Raw genomic sequence first — 25,730 nt, 5'->3', positions numbered from 1 at the left:
TTCTGCATTGGTCGACTCAAACGGAACGTCATTCTCCCGTTTTAAAGAGCAACACTGATTGGCGGAATATTTCTGACGCAAGCATCCAGAGTAGTGAAGGAAGACAGCGAATGATATACCCTTGCAACTTTTCCAAAAAAAAGAGGCCGTCTGTTGTCGCTCTTGGAGCGGGAACACGTAACGAGAGCGAGTGCGCTCTTATGTGTAAGCAAAGAGCAAGGAACAATGTCTCTCCTCAGTACTTCACTGGGAGAGAACCTCTGTCGTTAGCGAATCGGAGTGATACTCTATATTGAGTCGCTCGCGATTAATCATTGTTCCCTGTGTTGGCTGCCACACTTATTGTGTAGTGTGAACACGGATAGCGTACTAGTTAAACGCGTGCGAGCGAGTATTGAGTTGCATCATGGTGGACTGGTTATCTGACCGGTGTACCACACCAGGAGTTAGAGTACGGGCAGTTAGGAGGCATTGACTTCATCAAGGCATAGGGAGAGTTTGATTGGCGAATGTCAATCCAGACAGAAAGAGATAGTTGTGTTATTTGTCAGCAGTGAGCAATGCAGGCAGCAGCCGTCACGGGTCACGGTATCATGCGCTACAGCGTATGCGAGCCCCATCTGTCCTCCAAAATAGTACACTCCATTACATTTCTCATGCGACAGCCTTGACCGTACCTAGAAACGTTATTCAAGTTCTGTAGGCGTGGCTCTCAGCCATTCTGCCGAGTAAATAACATTCTTAAAGAAAAGAGAGAAAAGAACCTTTCCATACTTCGTAAAATAATAGCATTCCTATCCATAAGAGGCTATCTACTGTTCCAAAAAGAACCCGGAAATTTATTATTTTATAACTAAAGGTTTCACTTGATTTCTCAGAATTTTTTGCAATAAAAATAATTTTCGTTCGTTTAATGTTTTTCTTACACTAACTAGCAATACTCCAGTACCCAACTATTCCACTAGTTACATAAGAATATAGAATATTTTTGTGTCTTTTCGGTAGCGTTCTCGCTTCCCAAGCCCGGGTTCCCGGGTTCGATTCCCGGCAGGGTCACGGATTTTCTCTGCCTCTTGATAACTGGGTGTTGTGTGATGTCCTTAGGTTAGTTAGGTTTAAGTAGTTCTAAGTTCTAGGGGACTGATGACCATAGATGTTAGTCCCATAATGCTCAGAGCCATCTGAACCATTTTTGTGTCTTTTCAAAAAATGGTTCAAATGGCTCTGAGCACTATGCGACTTAACTTCTGAGGTCATCAGTCGCCTAGAACTTAGAACTAATTAAACCTAACTAACCTAAGGACATCACATACATCCATGCCTGAGGCAGGATTCGAACCTGCGACCGTAGCGGTCGCCCGGTTCCAGACTGTAGCGCCTAGAACTGCCACGGCCACTCCGGCCGGCTGTGTCTTTTCCTTACAGAGGGCGACTCCAGAAAATATTTGTTGCTGAATGTGAAACGTCCCCTTTGAACAATTATACATGACTATCCTTAACCTGACACACAATATTTTCAGCGCAACGCAATCTGACTTTCAAAAATCCCTACAAAAGAATGGCCCTGACTAACATTAACCTATACCTTTCACAAATCACTTACCTCACCAAAAATCTTCGTTACTCGAACTACTGCAAAACAGCGAGCGCCACTACTGCCAGCTAAATAAAAGATTCAAACTACGGAAGGCACTAACTACTGATAGGCATAGTAGAGAACAAACAATGTATTTACCTTAATAGAGTTGAAAAATCATAATATACATAACAGATCATGACATCCACTCTTACAAATTTCCAAACTCCGCCATTTCTCTCCCCACATCCACCACTGCTGGCGGCTCACCTCCAACTGCGCAATGCTATGCGCTGTTAACATCCAGCTGCCGCTGCCCAACACTACAATGGCAGACAACAATGCAAACTAGCCACAGACTGCACACAGCACAGCCAGTGATTTTCATACAGAGCGCTACGTAACGTTGCCAATAAGAAAACATAAACAGCCTACTTACATAGCCCCCATGCTCCCCACAAAAAATTTTACAAATTGTTTTGGGCACTGGCCAATACAGATTTGAAAAAAATTTTCATAATTACAGTAAGAAAGATATCAAATGCACACACTTCTTGATACAATGTTGGTCAAAAGCTAAAATTTTCTCACAGTCCACAAAGACAGTCCTGATCATTCATCACAGTAAAACTGCCGTTTCTTTTCTCAAAATCTGAGCAGTAAAAGACAATGCACACGGATGTAGTGGATTTCCATGCAGTCTTGAAGAAGTAGTGTTGTCCTTCCAACAGAAAGACAATGCTGACTCTTGACATGCTGACAGGTAATGGGCCACAACAGAGCAAACCCACAGCAGAGTCATTCGACGTTTTGAAGAATATTGGTAGGTTGGTCATCACAGAGAGTAGACCCACTGTAGTCCTGGTAGGGAGTATGGTATTGGTGGGCCACCAGAGGTGCAGACCCACTGCAGTCCTTGTAGAAATAATGGCATTGGTGGGTCATCAAAGATGCAGTCCCACTGTAGTCCTTGTAGAGATGGCCAGCAGCCATCTGTTGTGACTGTGCAGGTGCACAATCACCATTGAAGAGTCTTGCGGATAATATAGCAAGTCCATTACCCACCACTTCTCCACTCACAAAAATTTGTTTGAAATGTCCTTAGAACCAGCAATGCTGTTATCCAGTCCCTTCCTGAATTATTAACACACGTGCAAACACTATCAGTCCCTACTTCTCACATATTGTCCATATACTATGACCAACAGTAACATGTGCAGTGAAATGTAACTTACAAGTTACTTAATTTGTTGAACTGGTGTCAATTACAATTTTATAACATAAGAATACAATAACAAAGGTACAAATACATAATTAAAGAACATAACAATACAGATAAGATTTGTAGTAAAACAGGCTTTACAAAAGAATAGAAATAAACATGTACATCAGTGTTACAAGAATTATGACATAAGTACATACATAAAAGATCAGAATAACTTTTGAAACATCAACTTCACACATGAGCATTAAAACAAAACAGAATAAATAATGTCTAAACATCTTTACAAAGTAAATAACATATTATTAATGCCAATTATATTTGAGGATAACAGTATTCCTCATCATAGTGAATGTAGCTTAGTATTAGAAGAGAAAAATTTCTATGAAACAGTACACAGAGACAGGAAGAAAACAAATACACAAGGGTACACAAACACATAGGGGGATAACACAATGGAAAGAACAGGGTTCGTTTTCAGTGTAGCATTTGGTACTGCAGTATTTTGCGAACAAAACCTTTTTTTTTCTTGGAGATCTCCCTTCGTTCATCATTATTCCAAAAAAGTCCTATCTATACCTCTTTTCTGTATTCTAACCATATTTCTTTCAAAATAATTATGGATCATTGTACAATACTCATTTTGGCCCAAATCGTTTTCATATAACTTCTCAATGCATTTCTTCTAATTTATCACAACTCGTTCTCACATATAGCCTACCCCATCTTAAGCTAACTTAAATCTACTGAGCGCAGATGCTAAACTAAGGAACGAGGCAATGCAGCAGCACAAAACAATTAACACAAACAGAAATGATAAAAAATACAAATGGCAAAGCAAGCAGCATAAATTAACAAAGCAAATGAAATATTACAACTAATATAAGGCAATGCGCAGCAAACAAGAAAAATAAATTCGTAGTAAAACTGGCTTAACAGAGTAATACAAAGTGAAATTTAGTAGCACTATGCCTGGCAAACAGCAGAAGCAACTGAAATAACTTATATCTAAACATGACATAGCTCAAGCAGAAAAAAATATTACACTAAAGACAACAATGCAGCCAAGGGAAATGTATATTCACATCATAATGTCTATGTAACTAAAGTGGTGCACCACAACTAAGTCTACCATAAAAATTACCAAGTACTTGAAAAGAAAATTATATATGCAGTTACTGTTATTAGTCCCTTCTTATTGTTCTTTCCATTCCAAGAGCTCCTTTTTCGAAGAATGTGGGTTATAAAATAATTATTTAATAGATCTGTTGACAGAAAGTGTTCACATTAGCAAATGCAATTAATTTTATTTTATAAAACCAATGCTGCAACATAGCTGGAAACCAGATATCAAATGAAATAAGCAATTACGCAAACCAAAGCATAAAAATATCATTCAATAGTCATGTGGCATTTCATAAGTTAGTAGAAATTCTCTCAATTCTCGAAAGACAGTAGTCATATACAGGTGTATAGACATAAAAATATTTCTCGTCATTTCATTAGGCATTTCAGTAAATATCATAAATTAAGAGCTCCACAGTATTATCATATGTTTTCAAGTTTGAGCGTGTCGTATTTGCGATGCTTTCTACAAAGGAATGTCAATAGCGAGGATAATGGCCTCCCTTTTTTTTTTTTTTTACCTAATGGCTTTCTTTTGTCAGACGACTATCTCTCAGCTGGGCGCCCAAAACGCATTACGTCATGGTCACTTACCTTTCTTACTGAAATATTTACGACAGCAGTTTCCGCTACAGTGGCAGTCTCATATAAAAAATTTCACAGGTTGAGAATTTGCGTTACAAATGTGTAGAAACAAAATCCTATTGATATAACAGTGTCCAAAAATTTTCGTCGGCATTGTAATACATTCACGCATTTACATACATTTCATAACTCTTAAAGTACAATTCTTGGTTTCCAACAACCTTTTTCACAAACCAGAGTCGCCAACCACTACTCATTACTCCTTACCTTATTCGTCGACACTTCTTCAATATTTCATCATAACAGATATGTAGCATACTCAAATAACTCATATAGCATCAGCTTATTGATCATAAACATACCACAACAGCATAATACACATAGTCATCGTAATAATAACATCATAACACCTCAGTCAACTCTCAAAATCGTCGTAGCTTACTCCAATAATTTCAAAACCTAAAAAAAATTCTCTGCTCATGTCAAAAGTGTCGTCTGCCTCAAACGTACTTTAAAAATCGTGATCCCATACCAAATATATCATTCAAAGCTCTCATAGCATCACAATGGTTCCCAAAAAATATGAACAGTTCACAAAGTACAGACAAAATACAATTTCATAAGTATGAAATTATCCAACTGTGTAATTGCGTAAACATGTGTCACTGATGTAGTAAAAAAAAGTTTATCTCTCAGTTAAATGATCAGATAGCTGTGTAATTTGTGTGTTAGAGAAATATGGTACCGATGTGTAAAGTTGTATAAGCAAATACCATATTAGCTAGGGCTTGCCAAACACGTGGTACACAAAGTAAGCGTGTACCCCCCTGAGGTTTAATGTAATTATACCCTCAGGTGTTACAGATTACAGCAATGGAATGAAATGTATCACGGAAAACCTTTGTATCGTTGTACTTCAAATATCTTTAAAAATAAATGATTTAAGTACAAAATTAATCACTCAAATACGTGTCCTGTAGCGCTAAATGTGCGTCTTGCTGTAAGATAATCTCTGTGGAAGTGTCGTAGTTATCGTCCTCCGAAAGCTAAGTTCTGCAGAAGCCAATGTACTTACCACATGATAAACAAAAGTGAAATGCTTTGCGTATAGATATCTTAGTTATTACGCTTATTGCCATGATGAAGAAAGTACTGTACAGTAACGTATTGTTGTGACACGAAAAAGGCTGCCTCATTGTTGCTATACCACAAAAGTTACTACTAAAACATGTTTTACTTTCCAGAACAATGCAGAAAAACTGTGCAGATATAAAACAGAAACACCGCAAAAGCAACATTGTAAATTGTCACTCATTAGTAGCGTCGTGATAAAACCGTGTAGTTGTCACATAAACTAACCACTGTGTCGTCTGGTATCTCACAGAAAGTACTTTAAATCCAGAATGTATTTTCAAGTAAACCAAAATGTTGCATTAAAATCTCATTAGCAGTACTGGTAAAAGTTCTAAGTATGTGAGCCTTATAGTCGTTACGTAATCGTGCAACTAACAAGCAAGAATGTACAAATAACAACACTGTGTCGTCTGTTCACTATAACAATGCATTCGTAATTCCTGTTGAAATAAGTTCTCTTGGTTCTTGACTGGATATTTAACTTCAAACATTGTTGCATGTTAACAGTTTCTAAGTCTGACAATGCATACTGGGAATGTGAAGTGAAAAGTTTTATGGCAAAGACAAAGTTTAAAAAGCAGATTATCTTTCAATAAACGGTTTTACATGTGAAATGTGGTGCAATCCTTTACTCTTCATAGTACTCAGATTTTCAACTTGAACGCAACTTGCCTGCTTGTGCGAGTCATTGTCTGTCTGTTTGTTGGCGCGCGTCGTTATTGGGATTAGGAGACCTAACTTCTACAAATTCACCTTGACGAGAGGGCCCTGCCCTGTTTAAATCCCGCCAGTTCTGATGCAATTCAGGTCTGTCGTTACGATCATATCGTCTGTCGTCATGTCGGTAGATTCCATAGTTTCTTTCTTGTCGGTCATATGGTGGAGAATTTCTCCCGGAATCGTAACTGCGCGCTTAACTGTTGCGTCTGAAGTTATTCTGTCTCCCTTGATAATAATTGTTTTTGTTCCCATATTGTCTGTTTCTATGGTAATCTCTGTCATATTCATTACTACGGAAATGCGATCTTTCTCTGTAACTATTATTACTCTGCCAGTGGTTGTCATACGGATGGTGTCTGTTTTGGTCACGATTTGTGTTGTGAGAATAGCCTTGTCGTGTCCAGTTTTTATTTCTTTCGTCGCGGAATTGTGACGGATGTGACCTGTAATTGTTGTGTTCCTGTTTTCGCGTTCCGCGATTTCCGCGATTGTCAGTGTCAATTTCCAGTTCTTGTAAGAGTCCCTGAAAAGCTTCAATGTCTTCTTTGCTACGTCCTGCTAAAATAATATGTCGTAAATGTTCAGGCAGTTTCATTAAGCAAATGCGGATGAGTTCTGAGGGGCTGTATGGGTTTGACAGGTACTGATTCTTGTGCAACATGTCTTCAAAATATTTCACAAGACTGGAAAATTCAGATTGTTCGAAATGTTTCATCATTATGATGCTATGTTTTACTGGGTCTTGTGTAGCTTGAGACCAATATGCTGAGAGGAAGGCATGATAAAAATCTCCATCACTGTGACAATCGTGAATGACCGGTCGCATTCTTACAAAAATGGTTCAAATGGCTCTGAGCACTATGGGACTCAACTGCTGAGGTCATTAGTCCCCTAGAACTTAGAACTAGTTAAACCTAACTAACCTAAGGACATCACAAACATCCATGCCCGAAGCAGGATTCGAACCTGCGACCGTAGCGGTCTTGCGGTTCCAGACTGCAGCGCCTTTAACCGCACGGCCACTTCGGCCGGCTGCATTCTTACAGCTGGTTCATTCTATAAGTAGCCACACATAAATTCTAACCTGTGCTCCAATGACCAGTTGGGAGGAAAACAATGAGAGAATTGATGGAGCCACGATTGTGGATGAATGTCGTTGGCAGAATTCTTAAACGTTTTGAATTTATGTGTAGTAATGAATAGCTTATAGTCAAAATCATCATGTCGGAAAGTCGCATATCGGTCATTGTTACGTCGTGTCGGCGGTTCCATCTCAAAGTTCGGGGCACCTTGCCAATTTCTTTCATAATTTCCGAAATGCCCTGTGTTATTATTTTGTGGCTTTTCCGTATTTCTAAGTTCCTCTTCCCATGTTGAAGCGCGAGTGTCCTCTGAAATATGAAATTTTTGTATTACTTGTGCCAACTGATCTTGTACTTCCCGGATTTCTCTTTTGTATTGCGTATTAATTTGATTCTGATTTTGTTTGAATTTCTTAATTTGTTCATACTCTTCTGTGTCAGTGATGGCTACAGGTCTTGTGTCATTCAGATCATCATCTACCTTTGCAGATAAGTTAGTGAACTGATCCGAAAGTTCGGCTACTTTCTCCGATAGTGTACTTATTTCCTCAGTGTGTTTTTCTGAACCAAGTTTCAGAGTGTCCATTTGTGTTGAAATCGTATCTACTGTGTCCTTTAAGTTTTCTTGAGTTTTTGCAAGTTGCGTAACCGAATCGGTAGATGCAACTGAGTCAATTTTAGCTTGCAAGGTGTCGTGATTTTCATGAACAATAGTTTGCATTTCTTTTATGGTTGCTTCGTGATTCTGTAATGCATTTTCATGACGCGAAAAAATAGGTTGGAAATGTTCACAAATTTGTGTTTTTACGTCATTATAGACTTTTTGACATTTCGATTCAATGTTATGTAACTCAGTAGTTAAATCTTCACGTGTTTGTTCAAGCGTGGTGTCTAACTTTTGAAGATTTTATTCCATTGTGTCTAACTTTTTAAGATTTTGTTCCATTGTGTCTAACTTTTGAAGCCTTTGTCCCATTTGTCTCTGATTTTGTTCCATTTGTTGCATTAATTGCAATAATAATGTATTAGTGTCTGGAATCAGTTTCTCTGTGCTTTTTGGCAGTGCATTTTCACCGGCAACATACACATTTTGACAAGCAGAAAATGTGTCTTGACTCATTTGAGACAACGGTGAGGACCCAAAACCTAAGTCTACAGTATTTGCAATATTGTGTTCTGTCATTTCGGATTCCTGAGGCGAGCTGTTGCCGACCGATCGATCGATAATGCTTCCTTGTTCACTACATGTTTCACTGTCTACACCATTATTTGCCGCCCGCTCCATTTCCCTATGCACAGTTACTAAATTACTACTTTGAATGTCTGTTAATTCACTACACAGTGGTGCTGATAAGCTACGCTCGTTGTCACTATTATTTCTCAGTTTACTTTGAAACCTAGTGTTACGTTTTTCACACGCCATTATTGTCACAATATTTCACACGATAACACAGAAAAGCACAATTTGAAGAGCAAAAATAAGAGAACACATTAACATAGCACTGAAAATAATATGTAGTTAATTGCAAGCGCAGCTGCGAAATACTTGGTGCAAATCTACATGCATGCCACAACTGTTTTACTGTACAACAATGAAAGGCTGCAGCTACAAAGGAGATTCTCTCTACAATTACGCGCTAGCAATAAACAATAGCTACACTAATTACACAAACTACAAGAAAAAAATCAGAAGATACCAGTGAGGTATCCTCGGCTAAGGGTCGACATATGAAACGTCCCCTTTGAACAATTATACATGACTATCCTTAACCTGACACACAATATTTTCAGCGCAACGCAATCTGACTTTCAAAAATCCCTACAAAAGAATGGCCCTGACTAACATTAACCTATACCTTTCACAAATCACTTACCTCACCAAAAATCTTCGTTACTCGAACTACTGCAAAACAGCGAGCGCCACTACTGCCAGCTAAATAAAAGATTCAAACTACGGAAGGCACTAACTACTGATAGGCATAGTTAGGAAATGAAAGATTTTAGTAGAGAACAAACAATGTATTTACCTTAATAGTGTTGAAAAATTATAATATACATAACAGATCATGACATTCAGTCTTACAAATTTCCAAACTCCGCCATTTCTCTCCCCACATCCACCACTGCTGGCGGCTCACCTCCAACTGCGCAACGCTACGCGCTGTTAACATTCAGCTGCCGCTGCCCAACTCTACAATGGCAGACAACAATGCAAACTAGCCACAGACTGCACACAGCACAGCAAGTGATTTTCATACAGAGCGCTACGTAACGTTGCCAATAAGAAAATATAAACAGCCTACTTACAAATGTTTTTCAAGCAGTTCTTGTTGGTACATTAGGAGAGTCTGTCTGACTTCTGTAGTAGTGTGAGGTGGAACTTCCGTTGCACAACTTGACAGAATAAAACCCACACACTCACAGAGCATCTGCCACAAGTTTCGTGTTTCGTCCATTGTTGTTATCGATCTTCCTGATTACACTTCCAGTCAACTTGCCACGGAGCGACAGATAGTGGAACGCATATCAAGTCAAGAGTGTGGGAAGCATAGTGAGCCGTGCTGCGAGTGCTTCTCCCCCCGCCCCCCCCCCCCCTTCTGTCCCGCTCAAGATCGGGGCTTCCCCTGGCCGTGCACGGATGGATGGGCCAATTAGGTGGCGGCCGCGCGGCTCCACTAATGGCCTTCATTTACTTACCGACCTGCTCCCGCCTCCCTCGCGCTTCCCCCACCTCCTCCCACAAATTCCGTACCATCCCGCCACAGCCCTCCAGACGTTCTCTCAGCACGCCGCACGAATCTCGTTCCAGACCAGTAACAACACAGACCAGATTACACCACTTACAATTTTATCTGTATACCAATTAGGTCCCCCCCATGAACCATGGACCTTGCCGTTGGTGAGGAGGCTTGCGTGCCTCAGCGATACAGATGGCCGTACCGTAGGTGCAACCACAACGGAGGGGTATCTGTTGAGAGGCCAGACAAACATGTGGTTCTTGAAGAGGGGCAGCAGCCTTTTCAGTAGTTGCAGGGGCAACAGTCTGCATGATTAACTAATCTGGCCTTGTAAGACTAACCAAAACGGCCTTGCTGTGCTGGTACTGCGAACGGCTAAAAGCAAGGGAAAACTACAGCCGTAATTTTTCCCGGGGCATGCAGATTTACTGTATGGTTAAATGAATAGAATTGGGGAGAAGAGGAGTTTGTGGCCCAACTTGACAAGAAGAAGGGACCAGTTGGTAGGACATGTTCTGAGGCATCAAGGGATCACAAATTTAGCATTGGAGGGCAGCGTGGAGGGTGAAAATCGTAGAGGGAGACCAAGAGATGAATACACTAAACAGATTTAGAAGGATATAGGTTGCAGTAAGTACTGCGAGATGAAGCTTGCACAGGATAGAGTAGCATGCAGAGCTGCATCAAACCAGTCTCAGGACTGAGACCACAACAGCAACAACCAAGTAGGTTCCTTTCGGAGTATGCTGCTGCGTAAGCTCCATACTTAGCAATCGAATCCAACCGTTCGCTCGACGAAAGATCCGTACCCAGAGACTGGAAAGTTGCACAGGCCACACCAATATTCAAGAAAGGTAGCATGAGTAATCCACTAAATTACAGGCCAATATCGTAAACGTCAATATGCAGCAGGATTTTGTAATATATATTGTGTTCGAACATCATGAATTACCTCGAAGAAAACGGTCTATTGACACACAGTCAACATGGGTTTAGAAAACATCGCTCCTGTGAAACACAACTAGCTCTTTATTCACATGAAGTGTTGAGTGCTATTGACAAGTGATTTCAGATCGATTCCGTATTTTTGGATTTCCGGGAGGCTTTTGAAACTGTACCACACAAGCGGCTTGTAGTGAAATTGCGTGCTTATGGAATAGCGTCTCCGTTATGTGACTGGATTTGTGATTTCCTGTCAGGGAGGTCACAGTTCGTAGTAACTGACGGAAAGTCATCGAGTAAAACAGAAGTGATTTGTGGCGTTCCCACAAGGTAGTGTTATAGGCCCTTTGCTGTTTCTTATCTATATAAACGATTTGGGAGACAATCTGAGCAGCCGTCTTCGTTTGTTGCAGATGACGCTGTCGTTTATCGACTAATAAAGTCATCAGAAGATCAAAAGAAACTACAAAACGATTTAGAAAAGATATCTGAATGGTGCGAGAAAGTGGCAGTTGACCCTACATAACGAAAATAATGAGGTCATCCACATGAATGCTAAAAGGGTCTCGTTAAACTTCGGTTACACTATAAATCAGTCTAATCTAAAAGCCGTAAATTCAACTAAATTCCTAGGTATTACAATTACGAACAATTTAAATTGGAAGGAATACATAGAAAATGTTGTGGGGAAGGCTAACCAAAGACTGCGTTTTATTGGCAGAACACTTAGAAAATGTAAGAGACCTACTAAGGAGACTGCCTACACTACAGTTGTCCGTCCTCTTTTAGAATACTGCTGCGCGGTGTGCGATCCTTACCAGACAGGATTGACGGAGTTTATCGAAAAAGTTCAGAGAAAGGCAGCACGTTTTGTATTATCGCGAAATATGGGAGAGAGTGTCACAGAAATGATACAGGATTTGGGCTGGACATCATTAAAAGAAAGGCGTTTTTCGTTGCCGCAGAATCTCCTCACGAAATTCCAATCACCCACTTTCTCCTGCGAATGCGAAAATATTTTGTTGACACTGACCTACATAGGGAGGACACGATCACCACGATAAAATAAGGGAAATCAGAGCTCGTGCGGAAAGATATAGGTGTTGATTCTTTCCGTGCGCTATACGACATTGGAGTAATAGAGAATTGTGAAGGTGGTACGATGAACCCTCTGCCAGGCACTTAAATGTGATTTGCAGAGTATCCATGTAGATGTAGATGTATCTTGTACACAAATACCCAAATGTTAAGCGTGATGGACCAACGACAGCATTTTTTCCCAAGCAGGATTTTGGTAGGGTAACAGAACACCTGCAAACAGCATAGTAAGCGTGCGACGGTTAAGACTCTTTTTTGAAAAGTCTGTAACTAAAATTGTAGTAATAAGAGTTGCCTGCAAGCATTGGCATACACATAGTCCACATAACAGAAAGAGAAATTGTAAAACAGACACCTTTCAGATGTGGTGTTGGAGAAAACTCCATAGAGCGCATGAACCGCAAAGAGAACGAATAGGTCAGCATTACAGCAAATAAAACCAGATTGTTCCTTAGAAGGTCTGATACCGAAAAAAAATCTGACATTCTTCGTGGACATCATGGGAAGACATGATTACCTGGGAAAGAAGTCAGTTCTTGGAAAGATCGAAGGCACGAAGAGAAGAGGGCAGCAAAGGATGGCATCACAGAAGTTATGGATTCCAACCTGGAAAGTCTGCGATAGAAAGTACAAGGGAGAGGACATTTGTGTGCTTGAGCTCAAGAAGTCACGCAAAGCTGGAACCGACTAAATGACTAGAAAGAGAGAATAACTGTGCGGAGCTGTCGTCACAACTTTTGTGTCAAAATGAAACGTATCTGTGGAATAGTGACACACTTTCACGTCTATGTTACTGCTCAAAAGGGCACACTACGAGATGCGGCTAGAAAAAAACCGGACTGATGCTGGAAAAAACATTTATTTACAATTATTTACAATTTCATGTTATCTCCTTCAATGTACTCTCCTCCTCGGTCTCTACACCGCTCCATACGAATTTTCCACTGTTCATAGCAATGCTGCAGATCATTTTCGGTAAGTCCATACATTACTTCCGTCGTTTTTTCTTTTACTGCTTCAACAGTCTCAAATCTAGTTCCTTTCAAAGCTGACTTGACTTTAGGGAAAAGAAAAAAGTCACAGGGGGCCAAATCAGGTGAGTAGGGTGGATGATCTAAGATGGGAATGTTGTGTTTTGCCAAAAACGTCTTCACTGACAACGCAGAGCTCCTGTGAGCTGGGGCATTGTCTTGGTGAAGGATCCATGACTTTTTTCTCCACAAATCGTTCCGTTTTCTCCGTACTCGCTCACGTAGGGTAGCCAGGACGCTAATGTGGTAATGCTGATTCACTGTTTGTCCCTCTGGTACCCAATCAATGTGCACAATCCCTTTGATGTCAAAAAAAAAAAAAAAACAATCATCAATGTCTTGAATTTCGATTTTGACATTCGTGCTTTTTTTTGTCGTGGAGAACCAGGAGTTTTCCAATGCATCGATTGGCGTTTAGTTTCGGGATCGTAAGTAAAAAACCACGATTCATCGCAAGTAATAACATTTTGTAAGAAGGTGGGATCACTTTCAATGTTTTCCAGGATGTCAGAACAAATCATTCTTCGGCGTTCCTTCTGTTCAATTGTGAGACACTTTGGAACCATTTTTGAACACACTTTGTTCATGTTGAAACTTTCATGAAGAATCTGCCTAACACTTTCCTTGTCAACTCCTGTTAACTCAGACACTGCTCTGATTGTTAAACGGCGATCTTGTCGAACAAGTTTACCGATTTTTTCAATGTTTGCATCAGTTTTTGCTGACAATGGTCTGCCAGTGCGAGTGTCATCACTGGTGTCTTCGCGGCCATCTTTAAATCGTTTAAACCACTCAAACACTTGTGTTCGCAATAAACAATCATCGCCGTACACTTGTTGTAACATTACAAACGTTTCACTTGCAGATTTTCCTAGTTTGAAACAAAATTTGATGTTAACACGCTGTTCTTTCTGTACACTCAACATTTTCCGACGCACAGACAAAACGTCAACTACTTAAAACAGACGCCACGGGCAGACTGAGTGCAGGAGGCAGATGAAACTCGAGCAGTAGGCGGAGCGAGAGTCACGTGACAGGCCACGCGACTTTCAGCCTTATTGCATTCGTTTTATTGTTTCACCAGTACTAGTCCGGTTTTTTTCTAGCCACACCTCGTATTATTAATAATTGAATATACGACTGGTTGCAGGGAGGATCAACCAAATAAGGTGCATGAAATGTATGGAGCAGAATGAACACCAGTGGCAGCTCACATATAATTATGCCATTCTGTTAAATGCCTATAGCCTCTTGACTTACCATGGTAGTAATCGTAACTAAATTGAATATATTAGTTTTATTTATATAAATTTAACTGTTTAAATATATTTAAACTTTGTAATTAATACTTTAACATTGTAAGGAATAAAATGAAATGGAAAAGAATGTTTGTATCAGAGGGAATCGAATCTGTGTCCGCAAATTATCAGTCGGCGTTTTACACCACTTGCCTACAGTGTTGTCGTTGCAATCTTTCTTTAAAAATCTGTCATACTTCACATTTGCACAATCTGCAACTCGCAGTTTCGAAGGATCTGGTGCTGTGTGCCATGTAGCACTCGTAGTGGTGGAAGCAATGACGTCACAAAACAGCATGTGCAATAAAAACAAACAGCTGTGTCCCTTCTCTGAGTTGAACAGAGCATGTGCAGTAGAAAACAAACAGCTGTGTCCCTTCTCTGAGTTGAACAGAGCATGTGCAGTAGAAAACAAACAGCTGTGTCCCTTCTCTGAGTTGAACAGAGCATATGCAGTAGAAAACAAACAGCTGTGTCCCTTCTCTGAGTTGAACACAGCATGTGCAGTAGAAAACAAACAGCTGTGTCCCTTCTCTGAGTTGAACAGAGCATGTGCAGTAGAAAACAAACAGCTGTGTCCCTTCTCTGAGTTGAACAGAGCATGTGCAGTAGAAAACAAACAGCTGTGTCCCTTCTCTGAGTTGAACAGAGCATGTGCAGTAGAAAACAAACAGCTGTGTCCCTTCTCTGAGTTGAACAGAGCATGTGTAATAGAAAACATACAGCTGTGTCCCTTCTCTGAGTTGAACAGAGCATGTGCAGTAGAAAACAAACAGCTGTGTCCCTTCTCTGAGTTGAACAGAGCATGTGCAGTAGAAAACAAACAGCTGTGTCCCTTCTATGAGTTGAACAGAGCATGTGCAGTAGAAAACAAACAGCTGTGTCCCTTCTCTGAGTTGAACACAGCATGTGCAGTAGAAAACAAACAGCTGTGTCCCTTCTCTGAGTTGAACACAGCATGTGCAGTAGAAAACAAACAGCTGTGTCCCTTCTCTGAGTTGAACAGAGCATGTGCAGTAGAAAACAAACAGCTGTGCCCCTTCTCTGAGTTGAACAGAGCATGTGCAGTAGAAAACAAACAGCTGTGCCCCTTCTCTGAGTTGAACAGAGCATGTGCAGTAGAAAACAAACAGCTGTGTCCCTTCTCTGAGTTGAACAGAGCATGTGCAATAGAAAACAAACAGCTGTGTCCCTTCTCTGAGTTGAACAGAGCATGTGCAGTAGAAAACAAACAGCTGTGTCCCTTCTCTGAGTTGAACAGAGCATATGCAGTAGAAAACAAACAGCTGTGTCCCTTCTCTGAGTTGAACAGAGCATGTGCAGTAGAAAACAAACAGCTGTGTCCCTTCTCTGAGTTGAACAGAGCATGTGCAGTAGAAAACAAACAGCTGTGTCCCTTCTCTGAGTTGAACAGAGCATGTGTAGTAGAAAACAAACAGCTGTGTCCCTTCTCTGAGTTGAACAGAGCATGTGCAGTAGAAAACAAACAGCTGTGTCCCTTCTCTGAGTTGAACAGAGCATGTGCAGTAGAAAACAAACAGCTGTGTCCCTTCTCTGAGTTGAACAGAGCATGTGCAGTAGAAAACAAACAGCTGTGTCCCTTCTATGAGTTGAACAGAGCATGTGCAGTAGAAAACAAACAGCTGTGTCCCTTCTCTGAGTTGAACACAGCATGTGCAGTAGAAAACAAACAGCTGTGTCCCTTCTCTGAGTTGAACACAGCATGTGCAGTAGAAAACAAACAGCTGTGTCCCTTCTCTGAGTTGAACAGAGCATATGCAGTAGAAAACAAACAGCTGTGTCCCTTCTCTGAGTTGAACAGAGCATGTGCAGTAGAAAACAAACAGCTGTGTCCCTTCTCTGAGTTGAACAGAGCATGTGCAGTAGAAAACAAACAGCTGTGTCCCTTCTCTGAGTTGAACAGAGCATGTGCAGTAGAAAACAAACAGCTGTGTCCCTTCTCTGAGTTGAACAGAGCATGTGCAGTAGAAAACAAACAGCTGTGTCCCTTCTCTGAGTTGAGCAGAGCATGTGCAGTAGAAAACAAACAGCTGTGCCCCTTCTCTGAGTTGAACAGAGCATGTGCAGTAGAAAACAAACAGCTGTGTCCCTTCTCTGAGTTGAACAGAGCATGTGCAGTAGAAAACAAACAGCTGTGTCCCTTCTCTGAGTTGAACAGAGCATGTGCAGTAGAAAACAAACAGCTGTGTCCCTTCTCTGAGTTGAACAGAGCATGTGCAATAGAAAACAAACAGCTGTGTCCCTTCTCTGAGTTGAACAGAGCATGTGCAGTAGAAAACAAACAGCTGTGTCCCTTCTCTGAGTTGAACAGAGCATGTGCAATAGAAAACAAACAGCTGTGTCCCTTCTCTGAGTTGATCAGAGCATGTGCAGTAGAAAACAGACAACTTTGTCCCTTCTCTGGGTTGAACCTACAGCGGTTAATCGTCATTTCAGCTCTCGACACTGTTTTCTAGTGACTGTGGAAAGAGCGCTACAAAACACTTTTTCATCCATTTCATTTGGTTACCGGCACGCGTTGGAAGAGAAATAACGTAATTTTAGTGTCATTTCCAGCTCGCATTCAAAGCGAAATGTTATAATTTTAGTGTAATTTCAGCCTGTCATTTCAAAAGAAATGGCATACTTTTTGTGCGATATTTACTGTCAGCTATAGCACATTAGCACACGATAACCGGTAGCCACTGGTTAACGCACAGCTAAAATTAAATCCCCCCTTCCCAAAGTAACATAAAAAAACTGGGGACACTACAATTAAAACTTTTACGGATAGGAATGTACGAGGGTTATTCGGAAGGTAAGGAACGATCGGTGGCGAAATGGAAATCACAGTGAAAATCCAATGAAGTTTTGCACAGGTGTGTTGGGCAGTGTCTCTACCCGTCGATCGCGTTACGTCGTTCTTTTTAATTCTGAGCACACAGGGAGGACATAAAGATACCTAGAAGAATAGTGTCTCCCGCCAAGTACGAGGGCCTGGTGAGAGATTTCGCCTGAATCTATGCAGCCAACATTACATAACTGTCGTGCGTTTTCTTCTTCAGGACAATTCTCAGCCGCATGCTGCAGGGGCAATTAAAATGCTCCTGCATCGTTTTCATTTCGAAATGTTTGATTACCCACAATACAGCCCTAATTGTTTCGCTCCGAGTTTCATCTCTGCTCACATGAACCGCTGGCTATGAAGACAAAATTTTGGCACTGACAGCGAGCTGTAGGCCAGCGTAGAGAATTGGCAGAAAGCACTGGCGGCTGTCTGCTATAACGAGGGTATTGGAAAGTTGGTGCAACGCTACAACAAACGTCTAAGTCTGATCGGCGACTATGGAGATAAGTAGCTGGAAGTTGTAGCAAACTGTTGCAAATAAAACAGTTTTGATTTTCACTGTGGTTTCCATTTCGCGACCCATCGTTCCTTACTTTCCGAACAGCCCTCGTACAACATACTTAATCTAAATGTGAACGCTGCTCGCAACAACGGATATCGGAGCAAAGCTGTTGAAACCACTGAGAACTGAGCACTAAATCCAAACAATAGAATTGGCTATAATAGAAAAACTGAACTCATCACTTACACATTAGTGTCAGTACAGCCATTCATGACCTCACACATACGGCAAGTAGAAAACCAATCAATTTCGTACACGTATTTCAGTAATTATCATTAGGAGCGACAGAGCAGTGCCGTATTTTTTTTATCTAAATGGCTCCTCTGGTTAATTCAGCGCAAAATATCATGAGAAATTTTATAAATTTTAGTGATGTGTGTGTGTGTGCACTCAGTCTGCAGGCCACAAGTGGCCAATCGGTACCTTCCGACCGCCGTGTCATCCTCAGTTAAGGATGCAGATAGGAGGGGCGTGTGGTCAGCACATCGCTCTCCCGGTCGTTACGATGGTGTTCTTTGACCGGAGCCGCTATTATTCGCTCGAGTAGCTCCTCAATTGGCATCGCGAGGCTGAGTGCACCCCGAAAAATGGCAACAGCGCATGGCGGCCCGGATGGTCACCCATCCAAGTGCCGACCACGCCCGACAGCGCTTAACTTCGCTGATCTCACGGGAACCGGTGCATCCACTGCGGCAAGGCCGTTGTCGAAATTTTATTAATACAATTTTAAAAATTAGGTTTTGTTTTTAGTACGATATTGGAGTGCCTGTGTTATTCTGGATCATGGTGTAAAGTTCATGCACGAATGCCAAGGGAACCTTGCATCGTAGTTCAGAATAACACGGGCACAGCAATATCGTATTTACGTGCCGACGCTGGGAAAGCGACTTTCAAGTAAAATGTCTCACCTGTACAGGAATACAAATAATGGGTGTACGAGTAGGTAAGGCGACTGCTCGCGATAAGCTGGAAATCTGGGTTCCAGTTCCAGTCCTACACCAATTCTCATTGTCGTCATTCTATTCGACAGCTAAGAGTTGTTCATATTCGTACTTCCGAATAGAGTCGATGTATTTCATAACAGCTGCAGTCGCCGCAGTGCGTGTTCCTTTGGGCATGCGTGCATGTGCATAGGAACTTTGCATCGTAAGTCAGAATAATACAGGCACTGTAATATCGTATTTATCTGCCGACATCGGGCAGAAGCAATTAAAACTTGAAAGTTGGACGATTGCATTACAATTTTGTCATACAATACAACGGATTGGAAAATCAGTTGACTGAAATTGGATTGTGTCTTGCAAAGATGTTTTGGGATGAATATATACAAAAGTAAGTCAAAGACTATTGAGTGATTAGAATTAAATCAGATAATGCAGAGATTAGGAAATGAGACACTGTTACGAGCATACAATGAAAAGCAGCGATCACTAGATTGCCGACAGGTATCATAGCTCGAATCAGATTACGCTTCCATACACAACATAGACGAAAGAGGCCTACATAATTGGAGAAACGACTAGCATTTGGTGGACATGAAAGCTTGTTTCCCATAGCTGAGACCCTAGCTGGCTCTCTGTAGTGGAAACGTGAATTATTATTAAGTGCGTGGTCAACGTGACTTGTCGGCAGAGGGACGCCGGAGAGAGATGGCCCTTAGCCACACCACTTGAGTGAAGATATACGCGTTCTGAGACAACCCTGTAGAAGCTAGTAACGTCTTGATGTTGCCTGGATGCGTAATCAAATAATATTATTTAAATTATTTTATGAAGTAGTCTTGTGATAATTTCGAATACTATTGACGACAGATCGCGAAGGGGCCCTTCAAGCAAGGTGCTGATTAAATATGTTATTTATTACTGCTTAAATTGCAGGAATGTGTATCTCACTTGCGCTGTTTTGATGTTGATTCTGTGATCTGCAAAGTTTACTGCGGTAAGTAAAGAGAGTCTGGAAGGTGATTTTCTTTCACTGGCCATAAACTGCCACAATATTATCACTTACAGATGTAATGCATTGTACAGAAGTGTTCTTCGTAATTTGCGTTTCCTTTATATATATCTTTTGTGAGAATAAGTGATAAACTGGGTTTAGCTTGCTATTGTCGTATTAACTGGTTAATTTTGGGATATTTGCTTTGTGTGGAGTGCCTATTGTTGGAGCTACAGTTATATACGATCCACAAAAAATAAATGCTTTAATTTATTTACATTTTTAATCCATCTCCCACGCCCATGGATGTGAAACTCTTTATTTACAGACAGTTGGAGACACGCAAAGGCGTTTCCCAATTGGGAATGTGCTCTAAATCAAATGAATGCCTTTCCTTGCTTGCTGTCCTGGGGGCCACTGTAAGGGTATGTTAAAGCTGCGTTGCCGTTAAATATCTGTTTATACGTGAGTATCAATGTAAGAAACGATGCCCTTGAAATACAACTTGCAGTTTTCATTATAACATCTCGCCTTCCAAAACCAGCGCGAGATTTTCATATTCTCTCGCTCGCTACGTGCGATATATTGGTCCTACATTTTTGTAGGAAATTTAATGCAGTTAAATTAAAAAAAAACACCTAGAAGAAATGCAGATGATAAACGGGTATTCATTGGACAAATATATTATACTAGAACTGACATGTGATTACATTTTCACGCAATTAGGGTGCATAGATCCTGAACAATCAGTACCCAGAACAACTACCTCTGGCCGTAATAACGCCCTTGATACGCCTGGGCATTGAGTCAAACAGAGCTTGGATGGCGTGTACAAGTACAGCTGCCCATGCAGCTTCAACACGATACCAGAGTTCATCAAGAGTAGTGACTGACATATTGTGACGAGCCAGTTGCTCGGCCACCATTGACCAGACGTTTTCAGTTGGTGAGATATCTGGAGAATGTGTTGGCCAGGGCAGCACTCGAGCGTTATCTGTATCCAGAAGGGCCCTACAGGACCTGCAACATGCGGTCGTGCATTATCCTGCTGAAATGTAGGGTTTCGCAGGGATTGAATGTGGGGTAGAGCCACGGGCCGTAACACATCGGAAATGTAACGTCCACTGTTCAAAGTGCCGTCAATGCGAACAAGAGGTGACCGAGACTTGCAACCAATGGCACCCCACACCATCACGCCGCGTGATACGCCAGTATGGCGATGACGATACACGCTTCGAATGTGCGTTCACCGCGATGTCGCCAAACACGGATGCGACCATCATGATGCTGTAAACGGAACCTGGATTCATCCGAAAAAACGACGTTTTGCCATTCGTGCACCTAGGTTCGTCGTTGAGTACACCATCGCAGGCGCTCCTGTCTCTGATGCAGTGACAAGAGTAACCGAGGCCACGGTCTCCGAGCTGATAGTCCATGCTGCTGCAAACGTCGTCGAACTGTTTGTGCAGATGGTTGTTGTCTTGCAGACGTCCCTATCTGTTGACTCAGGGAACGAGACGTGGCTGCACGATCCGTTACAGCCACACGGATAAGACGCCTGTCATCTCGACTGCTAGTGATAGGAGGCCGTTGGGATCCAGCACGGCGTTCCGTATTACCCTCCTGAACCCACCGATTCCATATTCTGCTAACAGTCATTGGATCTCGACCAACGCGAGCAGCAATGTCGCGATGCGATAAACCGCAATCGCGATGGGCTACAATCCGACCTTTATCAAAGTCGGAAACTTGATGGTACGCATTTCTCCTCCTTACACGAGGCATCACAACAACGTTTCACCAGGCAACGCCGGTCAGCTGCAGTTTGTGTATGAGAAATCGGTTGGAAACTTTCCTCATGTCATCACGTTGTAGGTGTCACCACCGGCGCCAACCTTGTGTGAATGCTCTGAAAAGCTAATCATTTGGATATCACAGCATCTTCTTCCTGTCGGTTAAATTTCGCGTCTGTAGCACGTCATCTTCGTGGTGTAGCAATTTTAATGGCCAGTAGTGTATTTAAGTACTGATTTATTATTAGATATTCTGTATGTATCAAGCTAGCAGCGTGCACATCTCACTTAGAGCTTGGTTTGGAAGGAAAACGAAGCACGTTCATGCTTGGCAATAACCACTTTGCTGACAATGGTAACTGCACGTGTTACCCAATAAAAGGTGCCTGATGGATTCGTCGTTCGGTTTCGTAATATACTGGATTTGTCCGAAACACTTCATGTCGACTTCCCTGTTTTTTCAAACGCCAGCGACCTAGCAGTTGTAGTGTCAAAATTGTGTGGTGAAGCTAAACGTTGGAGTTTCTGTTGGTGGCGCCGAGCACCAATTGCGTCAGCATTTCCCCTCACGCGTCTCCACCCACAGCAAAGGCCAGTCTTGTCATTTAGATTTTTGTTCATCAACTGTTTTTGAAGAATGCCGATGTGAAGAAATATCACACTAGTTGCGTTAAAAATTGTTTCTTAACGAAACAGGTTAGCTCTGTCGTCACGTCGGAATTCTTTTCATTCCATTCACACACCGCCCCCCCCCCCCCCAGTACAATCGCACTTCTTCTTTTTCTTTTGTGCAACTTATACTTGCTTCACACAATCGAAGAGAAAGATTGGACGTGATGAAAGCTCAAAAAGTAGTTAGACTCCTTCACCTAGTGACAGTAAAATTGTGTTCTACTGCAATTTCAAAAGAACAACTTCAAATATTTACCGAGAATTGGAAAAAATATAACATAAAATAGAAATATTGGCACTTGATAATGCCTTTCTGATATCGATATATCGGTGGCCATAAATGTATCGCAGGTGTATATCGATATTTTCAAGTCAAAAAATCGCAATATCGATATACAGATATTCTACCGACAGCACTACTGCAAAGACGAGCGCAGTAGTCCATCCAAAAGCGAGAACGACACGTGGAACTCTTCCTTTAACAGCTACGAGTTTACATAGACTCACGGGCCACGAATCCCCTGCATTAGTAATTGTCGATGTCGTTGGGTCAACATGGGAACGATGAAGAGGTAGTCTATAGCAAAGCCCTACTTTCGACACTGTGCACTAACTAGCGTGCTCCGAAACACTTGCGCCGGCGCCAGCATTGTACCCTGTCTTCAGATTTACCGGAAATTGTGAAAAAGTACAATATAAAATTAAAAAATCGGCACTCGATATTTCCATTTTGGTATCGATATATCGACTTGTCGAGGCAGATAATGTCACCGAATCGTATCTATACTTTTTGGAAAATAGGATATATCGATATTTTATCAACACCCCTACCTCAGATGGAGAGTCACATGGCTTCCTGGTGCCAGTTTTCCACCCTCTACAGCGCACAAAGCGACCAGTGCGCTCTTTTAAGGGGGATACAAATATTTTGCCCGGTGAGATTATCTTTTGAGACTTGCCAACCCTCGAGCAGTAGTCGAGCGTGGGTGACAGAGGACCTCGCACGCAGTCCGCCCGCGCTCGGACTTTTGGAGTGGCGAGCCTGCAACGGTCCGCTGTCGGGCCGGACAGAACGGCCGCTGTTTGGGGAAAGTCGCGATAATATTTACCCTGAGCGGCGCTCGTTAGCCGCCAGCAAACACGCGCCACTGGCCGCCGGCGCCCCGCCCAATCAGCGGCCGCCAAAAAAAAGAAAAAAAAGCGAAACGGCGACACAGCGCAGCGCCGCGACACAGCCAATTAGCCAGCGGGCGTCCACCTGCAGAGAGCCGGGCGCGGGGCACAGCTGCTGCTTCTGGCGAGGTTCGCGCTACACACGCCTTGTGGCCCACGAACAAATGTTGAAATGTTCAAATGTGTGTGAGATCTTATGGGACTTGACTGCTAAGGTCATCAGTCCCTAAATTACACACTAATTAACCTAAATTATCCTAAGGACAAACACACACACCCATACCCGAGGGAGGACTCGAACCTCCGCCGGGACCAGCCGCAAAGTCCATGACTGCAGCGCCCCCAGACCGCTCGGCTAATCCCGCGCCGCGGTCCACGAACGGTCCTCTTCGATGTGAGCGAAGTGTGTGCTCGGAAGAGGGTCGTACCGAAGGGGTGGCCCGATTTGCCCCTGCCGAGAGCGCGCGCACATAAGGACGCAAATACAGACCGAAAAAATAACAACACAGGATGAGGGTTTAAAAATTAAGCTGAGGATAAGAGAGAGTTATCGAAACAGTTTAGAGGATATTTACGACAATACCACTGACTGACGCATTTTGTGACAGCAGCTTCAGCAAACAAAATATGGTGAAAAACTACTGGGTGGTCGTAAAGTCTCGACCCATTTCTAGGAATTAATGGATGCGTTTACGTAATACACATGTACCCTTAAGGGGAGGCTTACTCGAATGCAGAACGGAAATGTTTGTTATTCGCGGTTGAACAAAAAAATGCACCTGCCTGAAATCGGCCTTTCTTCACGCGCCAGCTTTTTTCGGGAATTTCGACTCTGTAGTCTCGAAAAATTATTTCATGTGCTTGCCCATGACTAAAACTGAGCTTATAACGTACTACGGCTTGGCAATCCGACGGCATTCTATTTCGGTGAAACAGATGAAGAATGCAATTTGGGCAACGTATTTTCACAAGTGTTCGACGGATGACTACCCACAACGACAAAATTGTCCGGCTGGGGAAACTAGTTGGTGCAAGTGGAGCATTGCAGGGGCTACCGGACATCTGGACGAATATCAACACGACCAGACGCTCTCCAAAGAAGTTCAAAAAGTGATTCATCCGATCTACGAGGCCCTTTAGGTGGACGAGTTATTGTACCGGTGCTTGGGAGGAAACACAAAAAATTGAAATTAAAGTTTGAACGCGTGTGTTTGGAAGGTGGCCCCCAAGCATTTGCATTCTGGTGCGAAGACTGTGGACATTGCGACTTTCCTGGCAGTGAGCAGCTTCAACGAAGGGTATTCAGCAATTCTGAAGACCGCCCCAAGCAATCGGACGACCACCGGATTCAAGAGGCCGAAAACCGCCTGTCACCGGCTGTACGAGCGGCTCTGGAGCACCGCAGGATGGCCCAGATCGAGCAGAACGCCCTCTATGAGGAAGAGGAAGGACTAGTTTATGGACCCGGAATGGCAGATTGAACGTAAGTTGCATAATACTGCATTTATATGTACTCAAAACTTCAAACGCGTTTTTCTCGAAATGACTTTTTTTTATCGCGCGGGTTCGTAACTTCAAATCTACTGAACCGATTGGCATGATTCTGTTTCCGACGAAGCTAACTAAACTGTCTAGGAGTTGTGCCACGTTTATTCCGATCCATCAACTATAAATATTTTTACTTGGCCGATGAAGTCGAAAAATCGATGAAAAAACGCTATTTTTTTCTAATGGGCGCCATTTTGTTTCCTATGGTCCAAATAACTTAAGGGGGGTACAACTCCTAAAGAATCTTATATATTCGCTAACGTCAATTCAATTTTGATTTCAGACGAGCCGGCTGACCTGTGACACACCGCGCGTGGAGGTCGACATCGAAATTTTGTTTCGTTCCGACGGCACTTCCGCCTTTGCTCTTCGACATTTCCGGTCGAAAAAATTCTAGTTTGTAGTGGAAATATCAATAAACGTTTTGATCAAATTTGACACTGATGTCTATAGCAGATCCCGAGCAAAAATTCTCAAAGAACATGCTTTTTTCGGGCCAAAGACAGTAAACCTCCACTTAATGTTAATCTATGTCTACATTTTCACCGCACTTCATCATGGCATCCACCCATTTCGAAGTCTTGCTCCCATCGCTCAAGAACAGACCTGAATACATTCTGAAGAATATCTTGTCGACGCTGCATGCCG

The 25,730-nt window shown here is 42.2% G+C and overlaps 1 pseudogene; it reads right to left on the bottom strand.

Annotated features, from left to right (window-relative positions):
- Nucleotides 1–18,549: 18,549 nt before the first annotated feature.
- On the bottom strand, nucleotides 18,550–18,667 carry LOC126200097 (5S ribosomal RNA; annotated as a pseudogene).
- Nucleotides 18,668–25,730: the final 7,063 nt, after the last annotated feature.

The sequence above is a fragment of the Schistocerca nitens genome, chromosome 8 (genome assembly GCF_023898315.1).
Source record: "Schistocerca nitens isolate TAMUIC-IGC-003100 chromosome 8, iqSchNite1.1, whole genome shotgun sequence".
In the NCBI taxonomy this organism is placed as follows: domain Eukaryota; kingdom Metazoa; phylum Arthropoda; class Insecta; order Orthoptera; family Acrididae; genus Schistocerca; species Schistocerca nitens.
Note: the sequence above shows the minus strand (reverse complement) of the source record. Positions and strands in the feature narration are given on the sequence as shown.